This window comes from Pelophylax lessonae, assembly GCF_965119305.1.
Source record: "Pelophylax lessonae genome assembly, chromosome: 2".
In the NCBI taxonomy this organism is placed as follows: Eukaryota; Metazoa; Chordata; class Amphibia; order Anura; family Ranidae; genus Pelophylax; species Pelophylax lessonae.
In genome coordinates this window covers 102525787-102549761 of record NC_138769.1, presented here as the reverse complement: position 1 = coordinate 102549761, position 23975 = coordinate 102525787, and the positions used below count along the sequence as shown (strand labels likewise).

At 40.5% G+C, this 23975-nt stretch overlaps 1 protein-coding gene across 1 annotated transcript in view; it reads left to right on the top strand.

Annotated features, from left to right (window-relative positions):
- The window catches only part of MRPS6 (mitochondrial ribosomal protein S6), a 114357-nt gene that overhangs the window by 41622 nt on the left and 48760 nt on the right, over positions 1-23975 (top strand). The gene's annotated exons all lie outside the window — the stretch shown is intronic.

The window sequence follows — 23975 nt, the reverse complement described above, 5'->3', positions numbered from 1 at the left end:
CCCGGTATCGGCGTGTCTTGTAATGACAACCGATGCGGCTGAGAAGCCACTCGACTGTCATTACAAGAAGCGGGAGGGGAACTTCGCACCCCCCCCGGCTGCCTTCCGTGGCTCGCCCGGGTCTCCCGTCCCACCCATCTTACCTGCACGGCCGCCGAAGAGAAGACCCGATCAAAGCCGCATTCGGCTTTGATCGGGTCTCCATGTAAAAAAACTCTCGAAAGTGATGTCATAACATCACTTCGGGGTACTCGGCGGCAAATGAAAAAAAAAAATGCCAGCATTCAAAGCAGCCAGCCAAACATGGCGTTTTGAATGCTTTTTAGTGTAGAGGAGGGGTTTGGGGTCTTTTAGATGTCATGACAAACTAGGGATCGACTGATTATCGGCAATGCTGCTATATTGGAGGCGGATATGCACTTTCCCCGATATATCGTAATCGGCCCCTGAGGTTACCGATATTTCGGGAAAGTGCTTGTACCGGAGTGATGCCTGAAGCTAGAGTAATCACCCCGGTACTGGCGTATCTTGTAATGACAACCGATGTGTCTGAGAATCCGCTCGGTCATTACAAGAAGCGGAAGGGGAACTTCGCATCCCCCCCCCCCCCCTGGCCGCCTTTCGCGGCTCGCCCGGGTCCCCCATCCCACCCATCCTACCTGCACGGCCGCCGAAGAGAAGACCCGATCAAAGCCGCATTCGGCTCTGATCGGGTCTCCATGTAAAAAAACTCTCGAAAGTGATGTCATGACATCACTTCGGGGTACTCGGCGGCAAATTAAAAAAAAAAATGCCAGCATTCAAAGCAGCCAGCCAAACATGGCGTTTTGAATGCTTTTTAGTGTAGAGGAGGGGTTTGGGGTCTTTTAGACCCCCCCCCCCCCCCAGAGCCCTCCACCCAGAGTACTTGTGAAAAAGAAAAAAGAAAAATTTTTTTTTTTCTTTTTTAAATGTCTGAAAATTTCGGCTGATACCGATATAACATGACCAAAATATCAGTATCGGTACTAAAAAAACAATATCGGTTGATCACTAATACAAATATTCAAGAATTAAAAAAAAAAAAAAAAATGCCTTTGGTTTTCTCCTCTGTCCCATGTTATAGCTGTTGGTAGTGGGAGTGCAAGGACGGAGCATGACCCTCACTGATGCCTGTTGAGTTTAGAGACCCTGTTACCAGTTTTTATTCATTTTAACAATCCTCCAGTAACATTACATGTGTGTTTAATGTATTTTATGCATGTTATTTACCTGTAGAAGCCTTTAGCCAAAAGCCCTGAGAATGCTACGGGAAATCACCTTCTTGGATGTGATGTCAGCAGCTCCATTGAGCTCATAGCTATCTTTTGGGTGACACTGTATAGTATTCCCTTTACTCTTCCTCCCAGCAACTACATAAAGTTTATGTAAGGAGGTGGAGGAGCTGGGCCAGCAGATACTGTAGTTGCATACTCTCAAATGAAGAGAGGGTATGACGTGCCAAGTAGAGAGGGGGCAGAGCTAGAGAGGATTTTCCTGCTAGCAATTGCAAAGGTACATTAAGGTCAAAAAAATAATTTATTTAAAGAAAAAAACACTGATAGCTTTTAAAATACTTAATTTTCTGCAATATTTAAGTGGGTGACAGGGTCTCTTAAAAGTGAGGTGGTCATAAAAATTTTTTTTTTTAGGTGTCAGGCTTAGAACACCATGTCATTTGCCTTTTCCGGTTTCAGAAACAGGAAACCTGTCATAAGAGAATCATGGCTGTTGCTATTGTTGACTTCACCTTCTGAAAATGCTAGTTGCCTGGATGTCACGGTAATGTTTTCCAGATTTGTGCCTCAAATTGACGTTGGACACAACCGAGCAACAAGTATCCCTCATAAGGAGCCCGCAATGGCAGGTCCCATACGGTTTACGTTTTTTTACTAATTTTACGTTTTTTTTTACAAATTTTACGTTTTTTTTACTAATTTTACGGTTTTTAAAACCAATCAAAAAAAAAAAAAAAAAAAAAACTATTCTGGTTGGTACGCCCACTCTGAAGTAAATGGTAATTGGATGCCGTTTGTTGCAAAGCACTTCTCTGTGTAATAATGTGATAAACCAAGGCCATATGGATAACGCCATCAAGAAGCACACAAATGTCCAAATGAACAAGGACCCCCCTGGTTGTTAGGACCTTAAATCCTTGTTATCTGTATACCTGAGTGCATTGTGTGTTGGTTCTCAAAGTCGTGTATCCTGGCATTTTGGTGGGATTGAGCACCTAAATACCACTGTGTGCGCTCGGCCATAGTACTGCTGTTTTTAGGTAGCCTGTCTGAATTTCTATACAAGTGTGTCGCTTTTAATTCTGTGTTTTTTGTGTTTTAATATTTATTTTCCTATATATTATAACAATTGCACTTATTGTATTTTTTTTGTTTTATTTTAGGGGGGGGGGGGGGGGGCAGGGTGTTTATATTTCTGTGCTCTACTTCTACTGATGATTTTTATATCTGTCATGTTTTCCTTATTGTCGCCGCAATATAATTGCCTTTTCAGCTTTTTGATTTAAGGATTACAAACTTTTTTTTTTTTTCTTTTTTTTTTTTTTTTTTTGAAACATTGGTGTTGTGTGGAGTTCACTGTAAAATGATGGATAACATATGTTACTTGATTGCCAGTAAAGTGAACCAGTCATACAAATATGGGCTTTGCCGTTGGTGACTTATTTTATGAAGACCAAGCTTGTATGTACCCTCAAGCTCCACTTCTTAGAGGATAACTAGCATTGATAAGCATGTAGCCAGTAAGACATTCTCATCTGACCCTTTTTTCTTTCTTTCTTTCTTTCTTTCTTTCTTTCTTTCTTTCTTTCTTTCTTTCTTTCTTTCTTTCTTTCTTTCTTTCTTTCTTTCTTTCTTTCTTTCTTTCTTTCTTTCTTTCTTTCTTTTTCTTTTTTTTTTCTTTCTTTCTTTCTTTCTTTCTTTCTTTCTTTTTCTTTTTTTTTTCTTTCTTTCTTTCTTTCTTTCTTTTTCTTTTTTTTTTCTTTCTTTCTTTCTTTCTTTCTTTTTCTTTTTTTTTCTTTCTTTCTTTTTCTTTTTTTTTTCTTTCTTTCTTTCTTTCTTTCTTTTTCTTTTTTTTTCTTTCTTTCTTTCTTTCTTTCTTTCTTTCTTTCTTTCTTTCTTTCTTTCTTTCTTTCTTTCTTTCTTTTTCTTTTTTTTTTTTTCTTTCTTTTTCTTTTTTTTTTTTTTCTTTCTTTTTCTTTTTTTTTTTTTCTTTCTTCTTTTTATCCTCCCTTGTGTAGACATCCAAATGAGATGCTGTTGGGCACCACCATCTTGGATGTGATGCCAGCAGCCCCAACAACAAACTCAGAGCTGTCATTCAGAAACCCTCTATAGCAGTGGGCTGCAAACTGTGGCTTGCCTGTATCTGGCCCTTGAAGCACTGACACCAATGATGGAGCACCAATTCTCCCACTGATACCAACAATGGTGCACTATTCCACCCTCTAAAACGAATAATTGGGCTTTGATTACTTCCACTGATGCCAGTGCATTGCGTTGGCCACAGTCTGCCCCCTCAAACCTGAAGGACACTAAGGCTCCGTTAACATGTAGGTGTTTTGGGGCGTTTTTCTGCTCTAGGATCAGCTCTCAAAACGCCCAACAAGACCCATCCTATTAATTTCAATGGCCCCTGTTCACATCTGAGCGTTTTGACGCTTTGAGCAAAACGCCCAACGCTCAAAGTACATGAGCTTCTTTTTGGGCAATTACAGACGTTTTCCATTGGTCTCTATTCAATCTAAAAACGCCTGCACAAAAAACACCTGTAAATCGCGGTAAAAAACGTGCGAAAACGCTACACTCAGGTGTGAATGTAGCCTAAACTGGCCCTTGGTTTGGCTGCCCCTGCTCCATAATATTCCTCTTTGCTCCTTCCCAGCCAACCAGTTTAAGGCCTCTTGCACATGATACTCCTATTCGAGTACTTTTTTAGACGTTTTATTTTATTTTATTTTTTTATGTATTTACGCGCATTTTTGTGTAAATGCGCAAAAACGTATTCTCGCGTTCTTATTCAGCACATTATGTAAATGGGACATTTGCGAACTTATGTGCGCATTTGCGTCCATGAGGCATAAATTACTGACCAAAACAGATTTTTCTATATTTTTTTTTTTTCTTTTTATCTGAAGACTTTTTACGTTCCTGTGTGCGCTATGCATTACAACTATTGGGCGTTTTACGTTCCTGTGTGCGCTATGCATTACAACTATTGGGCCATATTTTAGCTTAGGAAAAAAAAAAAGCTTTGCTGAGCTTTTTCAAACTGCTGCGTGCAAGAGGCCTAAATGGTTATATGGGGAGGGGAGGGCTGAAGGAGTAGGGCCAGCACTGTGACGGTAATTAAAATACTCCCAGGGGAGGCGAGGGTTATGGTGTGCAAAGAAGGAAAGGCCAATGGAAATGAACTCGTAATAGCCAAATTTTCTAGCAAGTTCAGGGGCCTTTTTAGCAAAAGGATTACAAATAATTTAGATTAGGGGAAAAAGGCTGTAAGTAGGCATTTAAATTTATTTGCGTTTTTACTCTGCTTTTATATATATATATGAATAAAATTGTTTTTGTTTTTGTTTTTTTAACTTGTAACAAGGCCTTATGGTTCTTGAGCATAGTTGTCTGGGTTAATATCTCACTATGAAATAAAGCCGAAGGATAAAGATGACCGCCAGTCAGTTAGCAACTGCTTGAATAAATGGGCAGTGGCAGGACCAATAATCTGACCGATTCCCTCTCGGTGCCGGTTTACACTATAGCCATGTCAGACATCACATGTGTGCATGTGAAAGTCACATGCAATGTCTGTGCGATGCTAATTCAGCTATACAGATTGTATGGTTGAATTTGCATCGCATTCGGACCCTTTAAGTTGTGCAGGACCCTTTTTTTTTTTTTTTTTTTGTCCACACCAGAATTAGATTACATGCGTGTTCACACCTATACAACCCAATTTCTGTCCCAATTGACAGTTCGCACTGCGATATGCAAACTAATCTGGGGGTTGGCTGCACTCCACCACAAAACCTGAACGAAGTAAGATCCTTTATTCATGCATGTCAAGCATCAACAGAATACAACAGGATTGATTTATGCGTTTCACAAAAACACAACTACCGGATCAAACACGTGTTTGATCTGGTAGTTGCGTTTGTGTGAAACGCGTCAATCCTGTTGTATTCTGTTGATGCTTGACGTACATGAATAAAGGATCTTACTTTGTGCAGGTTTTGTGGTGGAGTGCAGCCAATTTCTCCTAAATATCTGTATATATATATATATATATATATAGTATTGGCCATATTTTAAAAATGTGTCGAATTTCTTGTTTTTTTGCTTAAAGTGGAGCTCCACCCAAAAGGGGAAGCTACACTTCTTTGCACAGTATTTGAAGCTGCTGACTTTTTCTTATTTATTTTTTTCTCCACCAAGCTGGAACTCATCTTTACCTACCCACCAGTCTCGGACATCGGCCTGGTTAAATTTTTGACCACTCCTCCATGCAAACTTCCTTTGGTTGCAAAATGTTTGTGGATTTCCTTGCATGAACTTCCCCTTTTTAAACTCTCCTCTCTTACAGAACTTTAAAGTGTAAACGATCACCTTGTAAAACACATTACAGTTTAAAATAGAAATAAAAGGCAAAGCATTTTTGTATAGATATTAAAAAAAACTTATAAATACCCTTTTCCTCCTTTTTGTTTTTTTAAAAAGTGACCACATTGCCCCTTTTTCAGCTGCAAAAGAGCTTTGGGGAGGAGAAGCAGCAGCACGCTGAGCTTCCCGGTGAATGGCTGTGCAGCAAGGGCGTGTCAGGACAAGTCTGATCATTGGAGGAGAGTACACAGAGTTCTCAGCAGAGCTAGAGAACTGACCAACCTGTGCTCTCCTGCTTAGTGTGGTTAGTTAATAGAAAAGCGGGTGAGGGGAACTGGCAGGGACACCAGGAATTTTGCATAAAGGAAGCCTTACAAGGCAAAGAGAACAGATACGTCTACAAGTACATGGTTCAGCAGGCACATATCAGGAATATGAAGTGTTGGGGTAACAAATGTATTAATGGGATTTAGATCAGGGATTTATTTGGATTAGTCCACAGCCCTCCCTTTTTTTTTTTTTTTTTCTTTTTTTTTGCTTAAGCTTAGTGGATTTGCACGTGTGTGCTTTGGATTATTATTGTGTTGAAAGTTCCATTTCCTGTTCAGCTTCAACTTTCTTATAGATGGCCACACACTTTCATCAAACCCTTTCATATGATGCAGAAAAATCCTAGTTGACTTGAAGACAGGAGGTGGCCCTGGGATTAAGCCACACAGCAACACTAAATGCCGGTTCACACTAGTACGACTTGTCAGGCGACATGTCAGCCTGACAAGTCGTGGACCGTCGCGGTCCATTGTGTTGTACAGGAACGGTACTAATAGGAGCGACACAAGTCACTCCGACTTAGAAAAAGGGCCCTGTACTACTTCGGGGCGACCTGGAGCGACTTGCATAGACATTAATTTTATGAAGTCGTGCCGAAGTCGCGCTGCACGCGACTTCACAGGTCGCCCCCGAAGTTGTGCCGCTGCAGTGTGAACCGGCACTAACCATAAAATTTCCTCAAATTCTTTACAGGTGGTATAATGTTCTCTTTCTGAATTGCAGTCTTCGATTTACACAAAACAGGTCTACTGTTACTGTGGCCAAACAACTCTTTAAATCCTGAATCTACAGTACCTTGTTCCAGAAGGCTTGGTCTTTGCTTATATCTTCAAAGGTGAACTATAGTCCTACTCTTACTGTTTGCAACAAAGGCTTTTTCCTGGCACACCTCCAATGCAGGTTAACTTTGTGCATCTCTTTCTGATAGTAGATACATGCACTATGACACCAACTGTTGCAAGAATTCCCTACAGATCCTTGTTGAAATGTTGGGGTTCTTGGAGACTTGTTGGCATCAAATGGTCAGCTCTTGGGCTAAATTAGTCTGGTTAGTCCTGGTCCCTTTTTAAACCTACACCACTTGCAGATTATTTTCCTTACAGTAAAATGAGTGTTTAAAAAAAAAAAAAAAATGGCAATCTTTTAAAACCCCTTTCCAGACTCCCTGATCCACAATTTTGTTTAATAGAACCTTAGAGCTCATTTGATCTTGGCATGTTTTTGGGTTTGTGTTCGATTATGTGCAAAGAGAGATCACACAAGTACTTTAACATTTAATAAAGTAATGACCAATTAAAGAAAATATAATCAGAATACATAACTAAAGATGCTGTTTCCTCCGTGGGTCCTGTAACTTGGCACTGGTGACCACAGATGGTTGCAAGCTCTGAATGACCTTATGGTTTTGCTGTGGTATATAGGTCTTGAATGTAAGGAAAAGACAATCTCCAAGCCAACTCTTTGCAATATGACCCCTCAAGGACTTGGTCATCAGTTTAAAAATAACCTTCCAATGACATGAGTCAGCTAAGAGTTACTAATATAACAAAGATATTAAAAGCGTTATTCGATTTTTGTGAGGCCAACCTTAAGGTATATGAAATATGCAATTTCCCTATCAGCATGACACAGGTAATTTTAAATTTTGCATGTAGCACAGGCAATTTACGCTGCGTTTTACATATTGTACTTTTTATATCAGTTCCTGCTCTCAAGGAGCTTACAATCGAAGGCCCCTACAATTCATACATACTAGAGCCAATTTAGACAGGAGCCAGTCAACCTAACAGCATGTCTTTGGAATATGGGAGGAAACTGGAAACCCATGCAAACACAGGGAGAATATGCAACCTTCATACAGGTTGCTTTGACATGCTATCATACCATGGGATTTGAACGAATGACCCTAGTGCTCCAAGTCATTAGCAAAGCAAAAACTAGAAAATGAAAGTACGCCCCTACAGTTACCACCACTTCCTAGATTATTGGAATTATATGTGGTTTAAAGAAGACCGGTTCTACCTTGCATATTCCCTCAGGAGGTTCTAATCATTGACACCTAATTTGGAACACCTAATTTCAATATTTTAGGAAATGGTGGTAACTTAGAGGCGTACTTTCTTTTTCCACATGACAAATCAGCATTTTCATTCATTTAGAGCAGGGATCTCCAAACTACGGCCCTCCGGCTTTTGCAGAAACGAACGTCCCATGAGGCATTGTAAAACTTTGACATTCACAGACGTGACTAGGCATGATGTGAATTGTAGTTCCTGAACAACTTGAAGGCCATAGTTTGGAGACTCCTGATTTAAGTATGAGAAAGAAATACATGCCAATTTGTTTAGATGTAGATCATCTTCATTTGTACCCGCTTTTTGAAGAAGATCTAATGTTTGCCTATTCAGATATGCAGAAATAGTCAATTTCCATTTGGTGTACCTACTATTTAACATGACTTTGTAGTAATTTAAGAGCCGGTTCACATTGCCGCGACTTGTCAGCCTGACAAGCTGCGCTCCCTCGCGGTCCATTGACCGCTACAGGACCCGTTCTAATAGGAGCGACACAAGTCGCTCGGACTTAGAAAAAGGGTCCTGTACTACTTCGGGGCGACCTCGGAGCGACTTGCATAGACTTCCATTATGTGAAGTCCCTGCAAGTCGCTCCGAAGTCGTGGTGCATTGTAATGCACAAGTCGCCCCCGAAGTAGTAAGGAGTCGTGTCGCCCCCAGTGTGAACCGACTCTAAGAATGGTTATTCAGGTTGTTGCATGAGTCCATGTTCTGTATAAAGTTTCTCTGGTGTGTCGTTGCACTTCTGCTACTGTAGTGATGGTGAGGTTGTCTCAACCACATGTAGTTCTCATCCAATGAGTTGGGAAGCAGCATTGGATGATCCTTAACAGGACTCGGTTGGTGCGATTGAGCAGTTCTGTTGGAGCCTACAATTATTATGAGTTGCCTTTAGAATTTGCGCGGTGTTCTCTTTTGACAGGCTTTTGGTTATAATTCCCCAAACTCTTCACTAATCTTTTATTACAGCTTGACCTTCTTTTTATTTGGTTTCAAATTGCACAGTAGTCCTCGGTAGACAAATCAGAGGAATTGTCTGACCTGGTTCTGAAAAGCTGTTTTGGGTCACAGCCTTCTCTAAACCAAACTTCAACTCTGCTACAAGTATGAGTAATGAAGATTGTGGGGGAGTTAAAGATGAGTCTGAATCGTGTTCGTGTTTTACAGTTAAATAAGCAAAATGTATTAATTTAACCGGAATGTTTTTGCATTTTGTCTTTTACCTAATTAGAGTATATTGATCTTTAATGGTGGTTTTGTACAGTGTGTCAGCATTATGCGGTTTCAGCTTTGAGTGGCCTTCTCTAGAATCACAGAGAATTGACGGGTTTCTGAAAACATTTTGGAAAGTGTTAAAACTAGACATTGAACGTATGATACTTTACCCAATAGAGAGCACTGATGTTTAGATATTGCAACAACCAATCAGAATTCACTCTGCTCAAGTCCTAAAGTGATATTAGTCTTCCCTTTTTTCTTTTTTTTGGTTTAAAAAGTAAAACCTGTTTTACGTACCTGCTCTGTGCAGTGGTTTAGCACAGAGCCAGATCTTCCTCTTCTTGGGTCCCTGGCCGCCACTCCTGGCCCCTCCTGCAGAGTTCCCCCCCCCCCCCCCCATAGCAAGCCACTTGCTATGGGGGCACCCAAGCCGACCAGCTGCTCTGTGTCCATTTAGACATGGAGTAACGGCTAACCCTTGCCCTCTCTCTCTCCTCATTGGCTCACTGACTTTGACAGCAGAGGGAGTTAATGGCACCCTCTGCTGTGTCTCAGCGAATCAGGAGGAAGAGTCCCAGACAGCTGAGTTTCGTGCAACAACGCTAGATCAAGATGGGCCTCAAGTAGGTATTAGAGGTGTTGCTGCACACGCTTTTTATCTTCATGCATAGAACGCATTAAGATAAGAAAAAATACCTTCTGCCTTTAAAACCACTTTAAGCATTTTTTATGGGTTACTGCAGTTATTTACCATTGATAACTATAGCTTAAACCATGCCACCATTTCTAAAACATTTTATAAATTTAAATAAGTTTCATAACTTGTCTGCTAAAGATATTTCTCATTGTATTAAAATTTGCAATCCATTTGTTATGTGAAGCTTTAGTTCTTTGCACTATAATATAGAATTAGAGGCCTTAGTGTGTTGCGGAGTACAGCTGTTCTACCCATTGATGAAGCAGTTTCAGACTCGGTAAAGGCTAATCTCAGGTTTTTGGACCACAGTTTTTGGAGCACTTCCTGGAGTGTCCTTTGATGGAATATGTGGACAGAAAGTCAGCATGTATCCAAATATTTCTCCTCCTATCATAACCATTTTAAATATCTGCAAGCTCTTATAAACCTTGAGTTTAAAGTGGCTAAATTAGTTCCATTCGCTACAAAGCAAAAGGTGGTCAATGTTTTACAGTTTTTCTTTCTAGAATAGCCAAAGTCTGAGTAACCCTGCCAGCAACTAGAGAGTGTAACTCTTGAGGCCCGTACACACGATCAGGTTATCGAACGATCCGTCGTCCATTTTTTGTGGCATGCTAGTCTGATGTGGAAAGTGAAGAGGTTATTTTCATACGAATTTTCCCATACGACAGAATTCTACTTCAGAAGTGATGTCATGTGTTGGATTGCTTTCTATGTGTTCTTTCGTCTCTGAGCATGTCTAGTCTTGCTCTTAAGATTTTTTCTGTTGAAATCTGTACTAATGAGATGAAAATCGGACGTTGTATTACGGACGACAAAAATTTTATAGCCTGCACATCAGTATTTTGTCAGCCGAAAAGTCGGAGTTCGCTGTCGAAAGCACCATACTAACAATCCGAAAATGGGCAGAACGGTCGTTGGACGAATTTTCCCTACAGATTTTCTTATCGTGTGTACGGGCCTTAACTGTCAGAGTGAAAGCAGTGGTCTCACTGCAGGGGTCTGACACGCCTCTTACAGAGTCAGACCTAAAACTGCAAAATGAAAAGTTCCTGCTCCACGCTGCTTGTAGAGCACTTTCTCAGCAGGGTGGAAGAGGTTTCAGTCTTCTGCAAAAAAAAAAAAAAAAAGCTGCTTTTGCCACAAAGGGAAAAGGTTTCACTCTCTGCTTGCAGGGACAGATTTTTCTACACCCGGATGGAGCAGATTAAAAAAAAAGTAGAGAATTTACACTGGTTTTGATGCACCTGGTATGCAGTAGCTCGTTTTTGTACTAAAGTTCAATTAAGTTTTAACTTGTGTTAAGCTCCTGCATTGACTACTATCTGTAAATGTTATTTGTGATGTTTTCTTTATTAAGGGAGGCTAGTGTGTATTTGCTTATCCACATACCTAAAAGCACAACCATAAGAGAAACCTAGAGGGTCAGTTGAGTGTGGTTAAATTGTCCTCCGGTCACTAAAGAAAAACAGTGCAGTTGTGGGAATCACAACCTGAGGGTCCTACACCATAATCTCTTCATAGAGGCTCCATAGGCAGTAGGCTCTACTTTAGTGGTGAATGGCCATGGAATGCACCCATAATTTATCTGAAGACAGAGTGATTCATATGAGGTTTTTCATATGGAGGAAGTTCAAATTTTTAAACTACCTGTAAAAATGTTAAGGTTTCCAAGACCATAAGGATTTTAGATTTTCCTTTTTATTTATTTTTTTTTTTTAACCAGACATCTTTACAAAACAGAAGTTGCTTACCTGGTTTATACTGGCTAGTTTTGGGTTGGCTCTAAAACTGGGTAAAATTTTAATCGGTCTCCTACTACAAATTCAAAATTCTTATGGGTACTTCTGAACTTAGGATTGCCGATGTTCAATTTCTCGAAGAAAGGATAATCCTAGCTAGAAAAAGTGGGTTACAAACTTCCAAAAAACACAAGAAAGCAATGTATAGAAGATATTAAGATCGCCGGCACCGCGATACGTTGCAGTAAAATATCAGCTTTATTTAGGCAATGCTGACAACAGCACAAAACAGTCAATGCGTTTCTGCCAAGATGGCCTTCCTCATGAGTAAGGCGATCTTGGCAGAAACGTGTTGAATGTTATGTGCTGTTACCGCTATCGAAATAGGCTGCCAGGCTAATCACGGGAAGCCCTAATAAAGGGGGTCCTTTGGAACTCCCAAACCATGATGGCCTTTTTTGAATACAGAGCCAAATAAAATTGATCTGAACAAATGCTTCTGGGCTAGTGCTCTCCTCTCTTTACTCTCATACCTGCGATGGGATTTATCTAGTGAAATCTGAAAAGTGTCAACTTTTTCACCATATTTATTTGTTCTTGGGTAGTGAAGTCAGTAGAAGAATGACAGCCCCTAACCCTGATGGTGTATTGAGAACAATATTTTGAATATCCTAGTTGCCTGGCTCGAATGCGAACACAGTGGCTTTTTTTCACTGGTATAACTGCAAAACAAGAGATCCCGGGGTGGGGGGGGGGGGGTACTCTGAGAAGAGAAGTTGTAAGAGAGGACCATCAACTGTGTAAAATGCAACAATTTATTGGAGTATTGTCAAAAATGTAACTTACAAAAAAATAAAAGTAAATTTACTACCCAGACACCCAGTGGTTAACCCAAAAATAACGTCTAGACAAGCACAAAACGGCCCCAAGCGCACACACACACACACACATGCATTCCATTCAAAACACCTCTTAGAGTTGTTGAGGTACCCGGAATGGAAATTACCAGCTCTGATCACCTAATTTTAACTGTAAACTGAAAAATGTTGGACCAGTGAATACAATACGTAAAGTACAACTGGTATTTTATTAGCTGTGAAAAAGACAGCCTGTTGATTTAGATCTGTTATATCACTCATATATAGTCTATTAATTAAAGACACGCAACGCTCCTGTAAATGCAGCCAATCTTTTTATGACAGACCAGTGACATCAGAGAAAGCAGGTTATCCATTCAAGATGGCCCCATGACATCAGTGAAAGCCGGGCTATCCTTTTCAAGAGAGACCAGTGACATCATAGAATGCAGTTTGTCCATTCAAGAGAGACCAGTGACTTTACAGAAAGCAGGCTATCTGTTCATGAGAGACCAGTGACATCAGAGAAAGTAGGGATATCTATTAAAGGGACCCGAAGACAGAGAATGCAGATTATCCATTCAAGAGGGCCCTCTGACATCCGAGAAAGCAAAGCTATCCTTTCCAAGAGAGGCCAGTGGCATCAGAGAATGCAGGTTATCCATTCATGAGGGCCCAGTGACATCAGAGAATGCAGGTTACCCATTCAAGAGACCAGTTACATCTGAGAATGTAGGCTATCACTTCACTAGAAACCAATGGACTGAAAATGCAATATATTGATTGATGAGTGACTGGTTGTAACATAAATGTAAGAGTAGGATAGTTTTGTCTTAATGAGATGTGAAGGGAGCTATGAAAGTAGTATAATTGTAGATGTAGTGTAATTCTGGGTTATTAAAGATTTAGTATTCATTATCAGTTGTATACATATGTTCTTTCATTAGCATTTGAAAGATACAGGACCAGTTTCTAGGATAGAGTTGACACCTAGATGCCAATAAGTCTGCCATGCGAATAAACAAAAATTGCCACCTTCCTAAAGCCTCAAAGAAGAGGCCTAGTCATTCCGTCTACAAGAATTATCAGGGGGCAATGACCACTTTAAATGATATCACCAGATCTAAGGAATGTATTTTTATCTCTTATAAAAGTTAAAATATTAATGGCAGAGAGATGAAAATAATTCCTTCTGATGGCACACGTGTTGGACTATGTGTACATGTAAATCTGTATTTGTAGCACGTGTACAATCCCAGAGAGAGTTATATGGTGCCTGATTGCGGCAGGCAGTGATTGGTACTGTCGTGATCAGACCGATGCGCTGGTTTCAGAAACCTATCCCAGACTCAGCGGTCAGTGCCATTCTGGGCCAATTTGACCCCACCCCCAGGGTTGATTTGCCAAAGGCTAAGGTCCAGCCCACATCAATATTCCAAAAAATTGGGGAACCTGAGATATGGACATGGTTCTTCAATGAAGCCAGTTCAAAACTGGGGAGTCCCCACACTGTTTCCGGTATGCTTCTACCAAGGGATAAGCTGCGGTAAAGTTTCTGTTTTTATTTTCATAGCAAATTGCCAATTGTGTATCTGTCTGTAGTTTTTGTAACTCCTTTTTTTGTGTATAAATTTCTTATGCACTGCCCACTTTCAGGATATTTAATCATAAAATTAATAAGTGACTTCTGTGTACTAAGCTAGTACTCGTATCTCTGGAGAGATTGTTGCATTTTGTGCCTAATTGCTTGGTCTAAGTTACGTGCCAATCTGTATGCAATTTCACTGCGTGTTGGCTGATTGCATTCAGATTGTACACTAGCCGATCTGCCAGAAGGAGATCTGTATGTGTGTGGTGGCCCACACACATTCTAGACATTTTTGTCATTTAGGTGTTGGTAAATCTAAAGAGGAATGTGCAATCAGATTTAATCAGATGTGCATCTTTATAAAGCCTCGTGCACACTATTTTTTTTTTTTGAACAAAAGAAAACTGACCGCTCAGGTCGAAGCCGCTGTACTAACAATCCAATGTTAGTACAGAGATCTCCCCTGCTGAGCCATTCGGAGGCCAGTCTGCAGACCGGCTGCTGTACACATTGGCCGAATTTTGGCTGGTTTCTAATGAACCGGCCGACGTTCGGCCGTGTGTAATAGGCTTTTCTGTATTTTATTTGGCCAGTAGTTTGTGGACACCTGATCTTCACACCTAGACAGCATTCCTAAACAATAGGCATTCATATAGATTTTCCCCTCCCCTATTTGCAGCTATAACTGCCTCCACTCTTCTGGGAAGGCTTTCTACAAGATTTTGCGGTGCCCATTCAACCAAAAAACATTTGTGAGGTCAGATACTCTGTTGGGATGAACCAGAGTTTCTCATCCAACAAGTGTTGCATAGAGTTGAGTCAGTTGTAGGTGCCACTTAAGTTTCTCTACAATAAACCAGGTCTTTATGGACTTTGTGTACAATCCTACCAGAACAGAAAATGAGCCTTGCCCAAACTGTTACCACAAGGTTAGTAATGCTCCATTGTCTTTGTAGAATTAACAAAGTAGAGTTAGCAATGTCTTTGCTGGAATCACTAAAACTCAATCATCTGGAGATGTAGCCAGATGCTTTTGGATATATAGAAAGTTTAATGGTCAAGTGTCCACAAAGTTTGAGCAATCCAGTGTAGGACAGACCTAGTAATCCTATCCGTTAAGGCCTGAGATTGGAAATGTGACCTTTTTAGGTCCCTTTCAAACTTAAGGATCAGGCCTGCCTTTTTCTTTTTCGTTTTTTTGTTAGGTGGACCTGATCCATAGCTCTATATAGACCCGCTGGCATCTGATGTGGGCCGCCAAAAACAGATGGATGGGTATCTGTTCTGCATCCGTCTGGCGGATCGGATGACCATTGGATGGAAACGGTCAGGCGGTCCATTTACATCTGATTGCACTGTAGAGGAGAGTGGGCTGTGTCTGTTCTGCACAGTGGCGTGGACACGGGACTGGTCATCTGCCTGCTCAGCGGGAATTCGCCCCATGTGAAAGGAGCCTTAACATTTTATCTTGTGTGTGCCTGAACAGCATATCCAAAGTGGACCTTTTTCAAATGCATAACAGTGGCAGATATTTTATATGCAGGACCATGTCTTAAGCTACTGTTTCATTAGTGAATGGAAGCTTTTTAGAAATGGCTGTGTATACAGTTTTATTGCTTTCCCCATGCGCCTTGGATGTCCATCTTACGCAGGAAAAAAAAAAGTGAAATGGATGTCAATCTTAATCTTTTTTAAATTTAAGAACTTCTTGAGAAATGGCAGTTAGGGCAGTGAGATAATACTTTATAAATGGCATACATTTTTTGGCCCTGTAAAGTCAGTATCTCTTCTGTCAGCAGAGGTCTTTGGGAGTTCGTAGTGGAACATACATGGACATGTGTCTCGGCACTGTAGAGGTTTCTTTGAAATGAGCAGTGGATGGCCGTTGCGGTCATGTAAGCTGCTTCATGCACACTGTCCCATAGTCTACAGTGTAATCCCTAGTCCTTCTCGCTAGTGAGCGTAGTCACTCTCTAAAGCCCGGTACACACGATCAGATTATCGACCGATCTGTCGTCCGTTTTTTGTGGCATGCTAGTCTGATGTGGAAAGTGAAGAGGTTATTTTCATACGAATTTTCCCGTACGACAGAATTCTACTTCAGAAGTGATGTCATGTGTTGAATTGCTTTCTATGTGTTCTTTCGTCTCTGAGCATGCCTAGTCTTGCTCTTAAGATTTTTTTCCGTGGAAATCTGTACTAATGAGACGAAAATCAGACGTTGTATTACGGACGGCAAAAATTTTATAGCCTGCACATCAGGATTTTGTCAGCCGAAAAATCGGAGTTGGCTGTCGAAAGCACCATACTAACAATCCGAAAATCGGCAGATCGGTCGTCGGACGAAATTTCCCTTCTGAATTTCTTATCGTGTGTACGGGGCTTTACAAAGTCGGATCCCTCCAGCTAAAGGCCCGTACACACGTACCGATCGTCAGCATACAAACGTCGGTGGACGAAGGATCTGCCGATTGTACGCGTGTTAGTATGGTGCCTCCGACAGATGTCTGCGCACAATCCGCGGACAAAAGTCTTTCTTGCAAACATGAAAATATTTGTATGCCGACACCAGAACGGACGATTGTTCGCCTGTCAGTACACAATTCGGCCGACAGACCGCAGATTTGCAAGACTGGGCATGCTCAGAAAATAGAAAACACAGGGAAAGTTAACCATTACATGACATCACTTCTGCAGTCGGCGGACAAAATTCTTGTGCTGTCCTTGTGCTGTCTTTGCACTTTTCAGCAGACACCGACATCCCGGGGAGAAAAGAGGAACATTTGTAAGCCGACCATCGGTACGTGTGTACGGGGCTTAAAACAAAAGGATTTTGAGGTTTGGAAGAGACTGAGAGCAATAAACAGTAGATACAGTGCATCTGGAGAGTATTAACATCGCTTCACTTTTTCCACATTTTATGTTACAGCCTTATTCCAAAAAAGATTCATTGAGTGTCATGGCAAAGGCTGTAAATACCTATGTACATGTAATTTTTTTATTTTAAATTTGCAAAGATTTCAAACTAATCTTTCACATTGTCATTATGGGGTATTGGAAAAAGGCTGTAGCATAACAATGTGAAAAAAAGTGAAACTCTGTGAATACTTTCCAGATGCAGATGCACTGTACTTACACACGTGTGTGTGTGTGTGTGTGTGTGTGTGTGTGTGTATGTATGTATGTATGTATGTATATATATATATATATATATATATATATATATATATATATATATATATATATATATATATATATATATGTGTATGTGTGTGTGTGTGTGTGTGTGTATGTATAATATATCTATCATGTATACATTTTTATTTTATTTTATTTTTTTTTGTATGGGATGCCATAGTTCTACTTTTATCATCAGCTGCTCCTTCATTGTAACCAAAGAAGGTAAAAACTTTACCTGATTGTATTTAGTTCTTTAAAAATCTTTTTTTTTTTAATTACTCTTTTCCAGAGTTTTTTAATCAGTGTGAATACTACCCCCCCTTTTTTTTTTTTTTTTCTCCAGTTTATTATGTGTTTGACAAATTGGTCCTAAAGAGAAAAAGTTGAGAGCACAATCCTATGTGAAAGTAGTTCTCATCCCAGTCAGCTGGGGTGAATAGTGTGGCTTAGTGATATATTTTCCTAGTTTTTTAGTCTTTTGTGTGTGGTTTTTTTTTTTTCCCTTTTTTTTTTTTTTTCCCCCACCACCTCAAACTTAGAGGCCTTTTTCATAATTCATCGTACCAAGTCAGAAGCTTCTGGGGAAAATGCCCATTTTTTTTGCAACGGCCTACGTCTGCCACTGAAACTCCTTTTACTATGCTGGAGTGAGTAGCTTGAGAGTCACAGAATATAAGTTTTTTTGTTCTTTTTCTTGCCCTTTTAAGGGACTATCTGCTTCAGTTCTACCAGAGTTGAACACTCCCCTGTGACTTAAAGGTGAACTCCAGAAAAAGGAAACCTGATCCCTTGCTAAGGCCCCCCACCCCCACCCTTTAATTGCAAGGGTTAAATGCTTGTTTAGGATATTCCCAATGTTTTACTTACCCAATCCTCGGCTCTTGCATGGTATGGCTCTGCATTGGTCATAAGAGCACCGAGACATCCCACCCCTCAAGCGTAGGGGAGAAGAGTAGCGCACCTGCTGCCATGGGAGCAGTTTAGGTAAGTAAAATGGCTTTTGCAGCCTCCCCCAAGATCTAAACCAGGCATGTCCAACCTGCAGTCCAGAGCCGCAGTCAATGCGGCCCACTGCCCCCTGACAATTTTTTTTTTTGCTGGGGAGGAAGGAAGTTGGGTCGGGGGCACGGCCACAGCAGCTTCCAACTAATGGTAGGCAGAGGCTGCCTCGGAGAGGAGGGAGGGGGGGCGTGCAGTGTTTCTGACTCCTACCACCATGACCACTTCAAATCACTGAAGTGGTCATGGTGGTTAGTGTTCCTTTATTATCTCTCAGAAGAAGTAAACATCTGGATACTGATTCCATTTCATTTGATCATCCTCTAGTTGTGTTAAATTAGTGCGGGGGGCGTGACGGCGCGGGAAGGGCGCAGCGGCATTTTATTACATACAGTATCTTTACCACTCAATGTGGCCCAGAGAAGCCAAAAGGTTGGACACCCATGATCTAAACTGACATTTAACTCAGGAGCTGGGGCAGCTCCAATGCAGGAGAGGACTTTTGCTTTACCTGCTGGGGGGCATTAAAACATCCCCATTTGTCATTTTAAGGCCTAAACAAGCCAAGTCACTCCATTATAATTGGAGCTGAGGAGAGAAGTTGATAATGTGGGGGCAAAATATAAACTACTGTAGAGACTGGAGACAAGTTTTTATTACTAAAGAGTGGCCAGCTCCTTTAACTATATTGCCATTACAAAGAGCAATAGCAACACTGACCAAGCAGGTTTAAAAACCTCTGGATAGACTTTTAACGAGGCGCAACATTCACAAAATGTTTTACTGTTTAATTCTCATTGGTAGATTGTCATGGTTAGCTAAGCACATCTAGTATGCAAAATAGATCAAGTAAATTTGTAGGATACATTCTGACAAATTTGCTCTTAATATGAAGTGTGGCCCAAATTAACCTTTTCATTCCTATAATTACATAACAAGATCTTTCTATTTTAGGACATGTACATGTAAGTGCTGGTTTCAGAACGTCAAACATTTTCCCAGCAGGAGAGCCATCTGGGAGAAGAAATTTTTACATTTGGCAGATACATAGTGAAGCCATGTCTGCCCACCATGACCATGTGTACTCCACTATCCAGCTTGGCACAGCAGTCTTTCCAGCCCAAAGTTTAAGGGATTCTTGGCAGACATTAGAACCCTATGAGTACTGTTCATTTACAATGCTTATATGTATGGGCAACTGCAGCCAACTCCTTTTAGTTTTGGATTGTTATGACATCGATCATCTGGACAGAAAATCAGTGTGAAATCTCAAAGATCTGGCAGAGGTGCTAACATTTCCTAACTACTAGAAAATGCATTGTCTCAATTATACAGTACCGGACATAAGGCTTGTATTCATAGACCATGGGTTATACGCAGGCTACCTTTAGGTGACTGGACACCTTGCTAGAGCGTCTCCTGGTGAATGCTCATAAAACCTTGCCCACTCGGTGACTTCAGGTTTTAATTGTCTGTGTCATTAAACATTACATGGGCTTTCCCTTTTTTTTTTTTTCTGCCACTGTCAAAAGAAAAATCTCTTAAATAGACCACAATAAAAAGTTGATAAAAGTCCTATCCCTCCATGCTCTACCCGGGTTTTTCTAGATAATAACTTTATCTTGATCTTGTTCCACAGTACTTTACCTATACAAGTACTTTTTGTATTTTAAAAAATTTAAATGTATTGGCGTAGATTGATCGGAATAGAGTACCATTTTAAAGACAAGCCCCTTCCAAGGTAGGAGACATAGATTTTAATACTGGTTGGGTACTGATGGTTTAAAGCAGGGTGTCTCAGCCCCCGCTGCCCTTTATGGGGGATCGGATGAGAGCGGACCGCCTGTCTGCTCTCATCCGATCCGATTACTGAACGGATGGAAAAATAGGGTTTCCATCCGTTCAGATTTCACAGACAGGATCGGATACGGATGGCAGCGGGTGTCAGCGGAGGTGTCTCCACTGACACCCGCTGCCCCATAGAGCTGCATGGAGGATCCGATCAGATCCGCCTAAAAAACTTAGACGGATCTGATCGGATCGCCCGTGTGAAAGAGCCCTAACTTGACTGACAGTGGCCCTCTGGAAAGAATGAACTCCGGCAAGTTGGAAAAACTTTCCATATAATAATATAATACTTTTTTTTTTTTTTTTGTGACGGTCATCTTGCGCTTGGTGCATTTAGGCGTGTTTTTTTCATTTTTTTTTTTTTGGCGTTTGGCAGATAATTTGAAAAAGTGGAACTTGTATGGCCATCCTTTTTGTAGAATGAGCACATTTATTTGTCAACTAAGTGATTTGGCTTACCGGATTTGGCTTATAGGGTCAGTCCACTGAGAAGGGATATGTTGGGTATAAAGCCCTGTACACACGCACAGATTGTTGGCCGTAAATTGTCGGCCAATGTCCGATCGGCCGATTGTAGGCTTGTTTAGTATGATGCTTCCGACAACCAACTGCGACTTTTGGGCCGAAAAAAAATCTAGTGTGCAGGCTATAAAATGTTTGTTGGCCAACAACAGAACGGCCGATTGTTCGTCAGTCAGTACAGATTTCGGCAGACAAAAATCAGATGAGCAAGACTGGGCATGCTCAGAGAAGAAAAAACACACGGAAAGTCAACCATCACATGACATCACTTCTGAAGTTGGTTGTTGTTGGCCAACAAAAGTCCAGTGCAAGTCTAGAGCACATTTCAACCAACAAACACTGGACAAAAGACGGCCGATCGGTCGGCCAACAATCTGTGCGTGTGTACGAGGCTTTAGTGGTCTCTGGTGGGTTGAGTCAGCCAATACATATAAATTTGGGGTTTTGGGTTTTCCTCCAGAGGGATCTCGCTGCCATGATTCTAACTTTTTTTCCACCTACCTGGGGGTTTGGGGTGTTCCTGCCCACCTTTTTGTGTATTTCAAGTCCCCTTTTATCTCCTTTTTGCTATATTCTCCATAATATGAAAAAAAAAAATGTGCAGACCTCCTACCAATAGATTATTCAAGAAATCCGAGAGGTGGTTTCTCCCTCTGCCACCTGCTAAAACTGAAATGCCAGCTTTGCATGGAGTGACCCTTGAACAAAGTGTATATCTTTGATTCAAACGATTCTTGCAACACACCGAAAAATTGGATTGTATAGGTAAAAGTTAGTGGTGTGTTTTTAAAAAGCCCATGTCAACCATTTATTTTTGTGCTTTGGGTATAGTAGGGAAGGTTTTGATGCTTTTTGTCTCCCATGTTGGGGATGTTTACCTTCACTTCCTGGCTTGGTGACTACTTGGGAAGTAAGGGAAATCCTACTACACAAAAAATCAAACTTTACCTTAATTCTTATCCTGCCCTACTCTGCTCCACAAATGTGCAATAAATGTCTCCCAAATTTCCTGTCCTTGTGACCACTCTAGAAGTGAAGATCTCAATTGGGGTTACTAATGACAATGGAATCTTTGACGTAGGTTCGAATTCTTCCCAACTTCATCCAAAATTTAAAAAAAAAACTAGCAGGGCTTCAAGATAATTTTGATGCTGTAACACACATGTACATGTATATATCAGGAAGCCTTATTTTGATTATATTTGGTAAAGTGTGAATTTTTTGGAAAGCACAAATTTTTTGGTACAGAGAAATGTTACGGTTTATTTGAAAGATAATTCTGCCACCAGTCAGGTGAGATGCCCTTTTATATCTTGGTAGCCAAGGTACTATTAGTTAACCATCCTTGGCAAGCCGTATGATCTGTCTGTTAGTGATGAGTCTTGCACAAGAGCAATGTTTTTTTGCATAGGGTACAGAACAATGTATAACATTTAATACATATTGCAATTGTTTGTGTGCGTAAATGTTTTATTTTTTACTGTTGTCTATTTAATACAATGGAATTGTTAACAGTATTTCTTGTCCATTTTTAACTCTGTGGACTATATTTTTTTTGTGAACCGTTAACAAAAAACATGACTTTGTAATGTTGATAATGTTTATTGCTAAGTTTAAAAAAAAAAAAAACAAAAAAAAAAAATTATAATAATCCTGTGTTTCTCCTAAGTGCCAAATTAAAGCAGTTTTTTTTATATATGTCAATATTGTGCTTAGAATTTATTTTGCGTGTGTTTTTGGAATATGTTTTAAGAGGTCCTGACTCTTTGATACACGTATGTTAAAAAAAAGAAAAAAAAAAAAAATGAAAGCCTCCCTATTTATTTTTTTAAAGTGATTGATATTTCTTCAACCAGTAGAAAGACTCCAAATGACTTTAACCACTTGCTGACTGCGCACAGTATATTTACTGCGGCAGTCAGCCCCGGCCAAGCAGAGTGACGTAGGTCTACGTCGCTCGCCTGTCACCGGGTTTTGAGCCAATAGCGGGCGAGCGCGCGCCCGCCTCGGCTCGTTCACGGAGGAGTGCGGGCGTGTGACCGGCGGACCCGATGTCCGCTGGTCACACTACGATCGTCGGTAGAGCGGGAGAAAGGCGGAGCGGCTTATGTAAACAAGCCGCCTGTCATTCTCCCCGGTGTAAAAATGGAGATCAGACGGTTCTACTATGTAGAACCGTTGATCTTTGTTTTTACACCAATAGCCATGTCCCACTACAGTTAGAATCACGCCCCTAGGACACACTTAACCCCTCCCTGTCCAATACAGTTAACCCCTTCCCTGCCAGTGTCATTTTTACAGTAACAGTGCATATGTATAGCACTGATTACTGTAGAAATGTCACTGGTAAACCTCAAAAGTGTCAAAAATGTCAGTCAAGGGTCCGATCTGTCCGCCGCAATGTCACAGTACCGCAAAAAAAATCGCAGATCGCTGCCATTACTCGTTAAAAAAAAAAACACCAAAAAGTGACAAAAATCTTTCCCTTTGTTAGTAAACGCGATAACTTTTGCACAAACCAATCAAAATACTTTTTTTTTTTTTTTTTTTACCAAACATATGTAGCATAAAACAAATTGGCCAAAAATGTTAAAAAATTTAGATTTTTACATTTTTTTTTGGGGGGGGGGGGGGGGGGAATTTCATATAGAAAAAAGTGAAAAATATTGTTATATTTGCAAAATTTACGCTCTTTTTTTGTTTATAGCGCATGATCAAAAAATCGCACAGGTGATCAAATACCACCAAAAGAAAGCTCTGTTTGTGGGAAAAAAAGGACGTGAAATTCGTTTAGGTACAGCGTCGCATGACCGCGCAATTGTCCGTTAAAGTCACGCAGTAAAAAATCGCGAAAAACCCCCTGGTCAGGAAGGGGGTAAAATCTTCTGGGGCTTAAGTGGTTAAATTTTGCTTTGGGAGGATCTTTTCTGCGTCTAATGTGTTTAAAAAAAAAAGCAAGCTGTAGAAATGTCTTGAACATTTGCAAAGCCATCACAAATAATTCCCGTGTTTTGCCTAATATGTTCATCTAATGGCCATAATGCTGGGTTTTTTTTTTTTTTTCTTTTGATTGAGGTTTTATAGGAAAAATACTGTTATTACAGATGGAGCCGATGATCATAGGAAATACATTTATTAAGCAAATTACAGAGATTTGTGATGGTTATGCAAATGCTTGAGACATTTGCACATCAAATTTTTTCATAAATAGCCACGGCCAGCAATGTAAAAATGAATGGCCCTATTATCATATATTAATTTATCTGAGAAGTTATGTGATGTTAGGGCC